The sequence below is a fragment of the Monodelphis domestica genome, chromosome 4, assembly GCF_027887165.1.
Source record: "Monodelphis domestica isolate mMonDom1 chromosome 4, mMonDom1.pri, whole genome shotgun sequence".
Classification (NCBI taxonomy): Eukaryota; Metazoa; Chordata; class Mammalia; order Didelphimorphia; family Didelphidae; genus Monodelphis; species Monodelphis domestica.
Genome location: NC_077230.1, coordinates 12,521,679 through 12,532,051, shown reverse-complemented (window position 1 = coordinate 12,532,051; position 10,373 = coordinate 12,521,679). Strand labels below are relative to the sequence as shown.

General features: G+C 33.4%; 1 long non-coding RNA gene across 1 annotated transcript; it reads left to right on the top strand.

Moving 5' to 3' along the window:
- The first annotated feature begins 1,118 nt into the window (after window positions 1-1,118).
- LOC130458941 (uncharacterized) lies at window positions 1,119-9,516 on the top strand. Its single transcript, XR_008918289.1, has 2 exons — window positions 1,119-1,372; window positions 9,442-9,516. It is a non-coding gene; the product is annotated as an uncharacterized LOC130458941 (long non-coding RNA).
- Window positions 9,517-10,373: the final 857 nt, after the last annotated feature.

Sequence of the window (10,373 nt, the reverse complement as noted above, 5' to 3'; positions counted from 1 at the left end):
TTTCACTGGATTAGGGGAAACTGAGGATTAAAACTGCATATAGAGAAGTGCTGACTGGATACACCCCCCCCCCCATGCACTGTGCCAGGTCCCAAGTCTGGGCATAAGCTAACTTTGAGATCCCAAGACCCAATTAAGTCAATAGCAGAGCACTGCTCTCCCACCCTTTGAAGTCCCAAGTATTGGTAGCCCATAGTGAGGCTCTGAAGTCCCTAGCATTAGGTCTGTTGTGAAGCCTCTAGCTTTGGCAAAATAGCTCATAATGCTCTAAGTTCTGCAAGTCATCAGCAGAGAAGACAGAATCAACAGTTTGCAGAACTCCCAGGCCTCAGGCAAAAAAAAAAAAAGCTGGGAAAATTAGCAAACAGCCAAAGAAACAGCCAACCACAGAAAATTTTTAAGTTGACAAAGAAGAGCAAGGGATGGATTCAGTTGGGAACAGTGAGAGCAAAAAAAAAAAGAAAAAGAAAAAGAAAAAATGTAAAACTTCAAAGAAAAATGGGAATTGGTCTTGGGCACTGGAAGAGCTCAAAAAGAAATTCAAAATTCAACTAAGACAGGTTGAAGAAAAATGGGAAAAAGAAATGAAAGTAATGCAAAAAGAAGATACCAGCTTAAACAGCAAAATTGCTAAAAAGAGGTACAAAAATCCAATGAAGAAAAGAGTTCCATGAAAAGTAGAATTGTCCAAATACAAAACTCAAGAGAAGTATAGAAAGGTAAATAAGAAAGAGAAAAGGTTTAAGGATCTCAATAAGACTGAATTGTTTATATTACTACATTGAAAGAGAATATTTGTAACTCTTAAAAATTTTATCAATATTATAGTAGTTAGGAGAAGTATACATACATGGAGGATGTGGTAATCAGCTGTTTAGGATGATATGCAAAAAAATGAAGGGGTGAAAAAGAGGGTTGCACTGAGAGAAACAGGGAGAGGTAAAATGGGGTAGATTAGGAGAAAAATTATAATGGGGGAAGGATGAGGGAGTGTGACAGAGGCCGGCACATAAGAAAAGTCCCAGGCTAAAGAGTGTGTGGAACTGATCACTTTAATGGGGGAGGGGCCCCAGGAGGTTGGAATCTGGAGGAGGAGAAGATTCTGGTTGGTAGAGCAGTTGGTCTCTCAGTGGGGAGAAGCAGAAGAGAGAAGGTTGAAAAAGACTTTCTCCTGAGGGTTACTCACTTTTTCCTGTCTGTGACTGGAAATCATCCCCCCCAAAATTTCCAAATTGAAAAAAAAAAGACTATTGAAGAGAAACCTGAGAAAGGCATTTTGAAATCTCTGTCCGACTTTACTTCAGCTCCTGTTGACTTTACTTCAGCTCCTGTTGCCCTGAGTCTGAACTGTGGCCAAGGGGCCAAACCCAGGGTGAGTCAACCTGACTTTCTTTCAGGGGGCTCAGGCTGCCAAGGCCTGAGTTTCCCCCGGAACTCGAGGAGGGAGGGGAAAGGGTTTAGATAGAGACAGGGACACCCTTTTCTCTACTTTCCTCTCCCATACTTTCCCTGCTAGTTCTTCCTTTGTATTACCCTGACTGAGTTGACATTAAAATAGCTATCTTTTTCCCAAGCTGTGAATCAACATATTCTGTGAGTGAACAGATCAAGGGGAGATCCTTTGGTCTTGAGTAGTGGAGGGGGAACAAGAGGGACAGAAGAATCTGGGAGAGCAGCCTTAGCTAAGGAGGGAAGGCAGAAGGGGGAAAATCTTCAAACCCCCCTCTCCTCTTTCTGAGCCAACCCTAAACATCAGCTGTCTCTCCTGAACCCTGCTTTGAGAAGGGGGGGGTTCTCCACTCTTTCTCTCTATATATACTGAAATATGGAACCCCATGAATACAAATAAACAACCCCTCAAATACAGGAGGTGACAGGTAATACTTAAACCTTACTCTCATTGAAATGGGCTCAGAGAGGGAAGAACAGCCAGATTCAGTAGGGTAGAGAATCCTATTTTACCCTCTAGAGAAGTAGAAGAGAAATAAATAAGAAAGGGGGTCCTGGGGAGGGAAGTAATATAAGGAAAGGAAAAGTTGGGGGGTGATTAAAAGACTTTTTAGAGAAGTAGAGGTGAATAAGAAGGGTGGTGGTGGGAAGGAAAGTAATATAAGGGAAGGGGAATGCTGGAAGTGATTTTAAAAATCCCTTACATGGAGGTATAGAGTGAAAGGAGAAAATAATAGGGTTAAAAAGGGAAAACATGATGAAGGGGAATATACAGATGGCAATCATAACTGTGAATGGGATAAACTCACCCATACTATGGAAACAGATAGCAGAGTGGGTTAAAAACCAGACTCTTATGATATGTTGTTACAGGAAACACATTTGAGTCAGTAGTCACACACAGATGGAGCAGAATCTATTGGGCCTCAATTGAGATAAATAAGCAGGAGCAAAAATCATGAACTCAAATAAAGCTAAATCAAAAATAGATCTCATTAAAAGAGACAAGGAATATGATTGTCTTGATAAAAGGTAGCATAGACAATTAAGTAATATCAGTCCTTAATATATATGCATCAAATGGTATAGACTATAGATTTTTAAAGAAGAATCTAAAGGAGCTTAAGGAGGAAAAAGACAGTAAAACTATAACAGTGGGGGACTTCAACCCTCCCCTATCAGAACTAGATAAATCTAACCAAAAATGGAACAAGAAAGAAGTAGCGGAAGTGAAAGAAATTTTAGGGAAAAAGTAGATTTTAATAGCTGCCTGGAGAAAAATGAATGGGGACAAAAAGGAATATATCTTCTTTTCAGCAGCATATGGTACATACACAAATAGTGACCATGTAATAGGGCATTAAAATTTTACAACCAAATGTAAAAAAGCAGAAATAATAAATGCAACTTTTTCAGATCATAATGCAATAAAAATGATAATCAATACAGGTCCATATAAAGGTAAATAAAAAATTAATTCAAAACTAAATACCCTAATTCCTCAAAATGGGTGTGTCAAAGAACAAATCATGGAAACAATCACTGATATCATTAAAGAGACTGACAATGAGGAGAAAATATATAAAATTTTATGGGATACAGTCAAAGCAGCACTTAGGGGAAACTTTATATCTCTCAATGCTTATATCAACAAAAAGTAGATCAATGAATTAAGCATACAACTAAAAAAACTAGAAAAAGAACAAATTAAAAATCCTCAATTAAAGACTAAATTGGAAATCCTAAAAATCAAAAGAAAAATTAATAAAACTAAAAGTAAAAGAACTATTGAACTAATAAATAAGAAATTGGTACTATTTAAAAAAAAACACAAATAAAATAGACCATTGGTTATTTTGATTTAAAAAGGAAAGAAGAGACTCAAATTATCAGTATCAAAAGTGAAAATGGTGACTTTGTCTCCAATGAAGAGGAAATTAAAGCAATCATTAGGAGCTATTTTGCTCCATTATATTACAACAAATTTGAAAATCTAGGTGAAATCTAGATGAAATGAAATAGAAAAATATACATTGTCTAGATTAAAAGAAGAGGAAACAGAATACTTAAATAATTCCATCTAAGAAAAAGAAATTGAACAAGCCATCAATGAACTCCCTACGAAAAAAAGTTCCCTGGACCAGATGGATTCATAAGTGAATTCTATCAAACATTTAAAGAATAATTCATCCCAATACTATATAAACTATTTGGCAAAATAAACAAAGGAGTCCTACCAGATTAATTTTCTGACACAAATGTGGTGCTGATACCTAAGGCATGAAGACTAAAACCAGAAAGAAAATTATAGATCAATTTCCTTAATGAATATTGATGCAAAAATCTTAAAATACTAACAGACTACAGCAATATATCATAAGGATCATTCACTATGAAGAGGTGAGATTTATACCAGGGCTGCAAGGTTGGTTTTAATATTAGGAAAACTAAATTGTCTATATCAATAACCAAATTAACAGAAATCACATGATTATCTCAATTGCTACAGAAAAAGCCTTTGACAAAATACAATACTTATTCCTATTAAAAATACTAGAAATCATAGGAATAAAAGGCCCTTTCTTTAAAATAATAAATAATTTCTTTCTAAAACCATCATCAAGTATTATTTGCAATGGGAATAAGTTAGAAGTCTTTCCAATAAGATCAGAAGTAAAAAAAAGATGGACATTATCACCACTATTATTTAATACATTGTATTAGAAATGTTAGCTTTAGCACTAAGAGAAGAAAAAGAAATTGAAGGAGCTAAAGTAGGCAAAGAGGCAACTAAACTATCATTCTTTGTGGATGACATAATGCTATACTTAGAAAACCTAAAGAATCAACTAACAAACAAGTTGAAATAATTAAAACTAGTGGAAATAATTAATAAATTTAGTAAAGTTGCAGGATACAAATTAAACCCACGTAAATCAACAGCATTTCTATATATTTCCAACAAAGTCCAGCAGAGTTAGAAAGAGAAATTCTATTTAAAATCACTCTAGACAATATAAAATCTATTTGCCAAGATAAACACAGGAATAATATGAACACAATTACAAAACACTTTCCACACAAATAAAGTTAGATCTAAACAATTGGAAAAACATTATTTGCTCATGGGTAGACTGAGGTAATATAATAAAAATGGCAAGCCTCCCTAAATTTATTTACTTATTCAGTGCCATACCAATCAAACTAGCAAAAAAGTGTTTTATAGAACTAGAAAAAATAACTACAAAATTCATCTGAAAGAACAAAAGGTCAAGAATATCAAGGGAACTAATGAAAAAAATGTGAATGATAGTGGCCAAGTGGTACCAGATCTTAAATTGTACTATAAAGCAGTAATCATCCAAACAATCTGGTACTAGCTAAGAAATAGAAGGGTGGATCAATGGAATAGATTTGGGGTAAATTACCTCAGCAATCCAATGTTTGATAAACTCAAAGATATCATATTTTGGGATAAGAACTCACTATTTGACAAAAACTATTGGGTAAATTGGAAAACAGTCTGGCAAAAATTAGGTATAGGTCACTATCTCATACCCTAATACCAAGATAAGGTCAAAATGGATATATGATTTAGAGATAAAGGTTGATATTACAAATAAATTAGGGGAACATAGAATAATTTACCAGTCAGATCTATGGAGAAGGGAAGAATTTATGATCAAACAAGAGATAGAGAAACATCACAAGATATAAAATGAATAATTTTGATTATATTAAATTTAAAAGGTTTTGTGCAAACAAAACCAATGAAACCAAGATTTGAAGGGAAACTACAAACCGGGAAAAATTTTTATAAAATATTTCTCTGGTAAAGGTCTCATTTCTGAAACATATAAAAAACTAAGTCAAATTTATAAGACTATGTCATTCCCCAATTGACAAATGGTCAAAGGATATGAATAAGGAGTTTTCAGATGAAGAAATCAAAACTATCATTAATCACATGAAAAAATGTTCTAAATCCCACTTGATTAGAGAAATGCAAATTAAAGCAGCCTTGAGGTGCCACCTCACACCTAGCAGATTGGCCAATATGACAGTAAAGGAAAGTTAATAAATGTTGGAGGGGATGTGGCAAAATTGGAACACTAATGCACTGCTGGTGAAGTTGTGAAATGAACCAATTATTCTTGAGGGCAATTTGGAATTGTTTCAAAAGTATATAAAACAATGCACACCCTTTGATCCAGTTGTATCCCAGAGATATTAAAAAAGGTGATGTGGGTGGGAAAGGACCTATTTGTTCAAAAATATTTATAGCTGCTCTTTTTGTTCTGGCAAAGAATTGTAAATTAAAGGGATGCCCATCAATCAGGGAATGACCGAACAAATTGTGGTATATGATAATGATGGAATACTATTTATTGTTCTGTATGGAATGATGAACAGGATGATTTCAGAAAGAGCTGGAAAGACCTACATGAACTGATGCAGTGAAATAACCATTGTATACCAAGTAACAGCAATATTATGGAATGATTAATTGTGATGGATTTAGCTATTATACAACAATCCAGGACAATTCTGAGAGATTGAAGACAAAGAATTCTATCCACCCTCAGAGAAAGAACTGTTGGGGTCAAAATGCAGATGAAAGCCTATGATTTTTCAGTTTTTTATTCAGATTCATTTGGGATTTTGGTTTTATAAGATTACTAACAAAAAAGGACAATATGGAAATTTATTTTGCCTGACAATTCATGTATAACCCAGATCAAATTGCCTGCCAACCCCCAGGAGGGAGGGAGATAAGTTTGATCATATCTTAGGAAAATTTGTGTAGAAATTTGTTATTTCATATAATTAGTAAACAATAAAAAATTTAATGACTCATCTTAAACATTACCTTCTATATGCAGCCTTTTCTTGGTCTTTTCAACTGCTAGGGCCCTTTCGCTCTAGAATATTTATATACTTGTAAATGTACATGTTATTTCTTATAATAGATTATAAGCTCCTTGAGAGCATGTTTCATTTTTGCCTTTGTAACAGCAGTCCCCACTCAGCACAGTGTCTAGCATTCAATTAATAAGTGCTTGTTGATCCATTGATAGGTGAGCATTTTATAATATATGAATCTTGCTTTATTCAGCATAGCTCAAAGTTTAAATCCCAAGGCCCTTGTGAGGGTTTTGGATCCAGTAACATGCATTCATTCAACAATGCTGCATACCTTCATTGTACTTGGTGCTCTAATTAAAATAGTAGAATGAAGGATTGCAGAGAAGCCTCACTCTACCCTACACTCCTCAATTAAAAAGGAAAAAAAAGAAGATAAAACAATTATAGAGAACATGAAGAGAAACAAAAGTAATAAAAAATAATAACAGTCTAGAACTGTACAAAAAGACAACTCAGAAGCCAATTGAATCTTTTAAGAGGGGTCACACATGGGAAACTAGAACAAGCTTTGGTAAAAGGATCAGAAATCTGTGAGCTTTGGAAAAGAAATTATGCCAAGGAAGCTGACTAGAGAGGACAGCCTAAGAGAATGGTAGGCTGCATTTGCCTGGTGCCATCTTTTTCTCTGATCCACTTTTTGTTATATAATAAATAATTATAAATTAAGATAAGATCTCCAGAGAATTTTAATCCTAACAGGTAGGGGGGCAAATCGTAACTCTGGGACAAAGTTGCAATCCAAAAACTGAGTCTCTAAATATGATGAAATAGAAGACACCACCAAACATGATAAAAAATAGCACTGGTTAAAAGAAGCCCAAGATGTAAATCCCAAAGAAGAGAATAACTCCACCACAATTACAAACAAAACCTCAGAGAAAAAATGGCCTGACCAAAAGGATTTAAAAAAGTGCTAGAAAAAATTAAGCAAGAAATCAACAATGAATTAGAACTCTGAAAGTATATTAGAAATGTTAATTCTATAAAGAATATAGAGACTAAAGAGGGGACTAAGTAAATTAGAATGTCATGAATTAAAGAATGAAAGTCTATAACAGGAAAAAAAGGAAGACAGTGAAGAGAATGGGGGAAGAAATGCTTTTTAGGAAAAAAGTACAGAAAATTAAAATTTCAGAATTAATAAACAAAATAAACAGATGAGAGGAAAAAAGATTTCACTTGAGCATTTGACTGAGAGGAAAAAGAGGAAGGAAGTAATTATATAACTAGATAAAAGCAAGCAAGACAAAGGAATTAGTAAGCAAGATCCAAAACTAAGGTAAGAGGGCTTTAAGGGGAAGGAGAAGGAAGCCATTGTGGATAAAGTTGCCTTAAAATATACTAAAATAACTAGAGACTAGCACCATGTTTACAGAGGAAGATGGAAACATCCTACTTTGGGAAAGAAAGACAATTAGAGATAGAGGAAAATATAAACCTAACTCTCATAACTTTAAGTTTGAATGGATTCAACAATACAATAAGATGAAAAATAGTTATAGATTAGATTTTTTAAAACTCACAGACTTTTGCTTACAAGAAACATATTTAGAAGACAAAGATATGTACATAATAAAAATGAGATCTTGGAAAAAATTTATACTATTCGTCAGGGGGATTCAGAAAAGTAAGAATTACAATCAAGTTTTCATACAATGTCAAAACAAAAATTATCAAAATGTAAAAATGGATAAACAAGGAAACTACAGTATGCTGAAAGGAGTTCTAGAGAACAAGCTAATATCATTACTAATCTTATCTAATTTATATGCTCAAAGTGACTTAGCATCTAAGTCATTAAGGAAAAATTAACTGAATTATAAGGAGATATAGACAGTGATACAAAAGTGGCAGAAGATGTCAATGCTCCTCTTTCAATCTGAGATGTCTAACAGAAAAGTAAACAAAACAGAAATATAGAATGAAATTGCTAGAAAAACTAGAACTAGAAGACTTATGGTATCTCCTAAATAATAGTATAAAAGAATATACATATTTTAGCACTTTCTGGAATATTTTTTAAAACTTGTATATTAAGACAGATATTACAAACAAATGCAAAAAAGAAGAAATAATAGATACATATCTTATAAATTAGAATACAATAAAAATGGTAATCATTTAAGGGACCATTAAAAAAAGACACAGGTCAAAATTAACAATCTAGTCCTAAATAATGAATGAGCTAAAGAAAAAAGAATAGAAATAATTAATAATTTAATGAAAGAAAATTATAATGATGAAACAACACATAAAAATTTCAAGGATGCAGCTAAAACTATCTTCAGAGAAAACTTACATGAACAAAATAAAGGATTAATACTCTAGATGGTCATTAACAAATTTAAAGTCAACAAATAAACCTAAAATCTAAAATAAATGTGAGGGAAGATATTAAAAATTAAAGGTGAATTAGGTAAATTGAAAATGAAAATATAGGACTCAGAAGAATCCTGGAAAGGTAAATATATTTCATCAATAGGGAGAAACTAAATGTTGATCAAATGATAACCTTCAAATAGGAGCAGAAAAGAAGTATAGTTTTAGAACCCAATATTTTTAAGAGTTACAGAGGAAGTGTAGTAAGACAAAAACAGTCTGGCTTGGGTTTGGTTCTGTTTTGTTGGTTTTAAGTATGGAAAGAAAATGGAGGGAAAAGGAATATGTCAGATGAAAGTAAGGGAGAAATGGGAAGAAGTTGCTTGTTTTATATAACTAGAGTGCAAAAGAAAAGTATGCAAACATGGAGGATGAGGAAAGAGCATCAGACATCTTGTGAACCTCACACTTATCTGAATTGTACAAAGAAGGATTGAATATACACAAAGAGTTTGGTGTACAATCAGACAGATGGATTTGAGGAGAAGGGAGAAGTGGGTTTGAGAAACAAACATTGGTTTCAGAGGGTTGAAAATAACAAGTGACTGAAAGAAAATGTACAAATCAGAAATCAGGGACTAGGCTTGGCAGGGAAAGGGGAAGCAGAGGAGTAGGAACAGATCACTTCAATTTTAAAATACTAGCATTAATCAGATTATTTTTCTTTCTCCACCTCTTTCTTTTCAGATGGGAGTGCTAAGTAAAAGAAAAAAAAAACCCACCAGGATATGAAAATGGGAAATAAATAATTATCACTCAAAATCACGAATATGAATGGGATGAATTCACCCATAAAATGGGGGAGGGTACAAAATAGATGAAAATGCAGAATCAACAATATGTTGTTTATAAGAAATATAATTGAGACATAAGCATTCATACAAGTTAAAATGAGTACACAAATTCATTAAGCTTCTTGTAGTTCAGAATTCAGAATTGAACAACTTTCACAAAAGTGTCTGAGTAAATTCCCTTGAATTCTAGAGATTAGGTATAACTTTTAATGATGGGAAGTCACTGATATCACAAATTCCTATCCTGATGCTTCATCATGCCATAGAGATGACTCTTGACTCTCAAAAGCCATGCCAATGGAATACAAGTTGTAGCAGGTTCTGCCATGCTGGAAAGGCTTCTAGGATAGTTCAGAAAACATTTTTTTTTCTTTCTGAGGACCAGCCTAGCTAAGTATAGAGGTACATCACCAAAAGGCTGTTCACTTAGTAATGAAGTTTTTGGTCACGACAACCCAGAAAACAAAGAAAACTACAAAATGACTCTGAATCCTATGTGACCCTCCCTTGATTTTGTAGTGACAATGGCAAAGTAGCTGGAAAGGGGGCTGAGAGGGTTGAAAATCACTTCATTTTTAGAGTGGAATATAAACAATAGTTTAACTATTAGTACTCTAAATGTAAGATCCTTATCTAGTATCCAACAAGTAAATATAACACTGAAGGAGCTTTATTCAATTTTTAATTACATGTTCAGTTCATTAATCTTTTTTTTTCTATTTTGTTAATATATGTTTTCAGAGATACTATTTTTCCCATCTGAGAACCACTTTATATGCATTCTAGAATTCTGGTGTATTATCTCATTGTGATTCATCTTTGCAT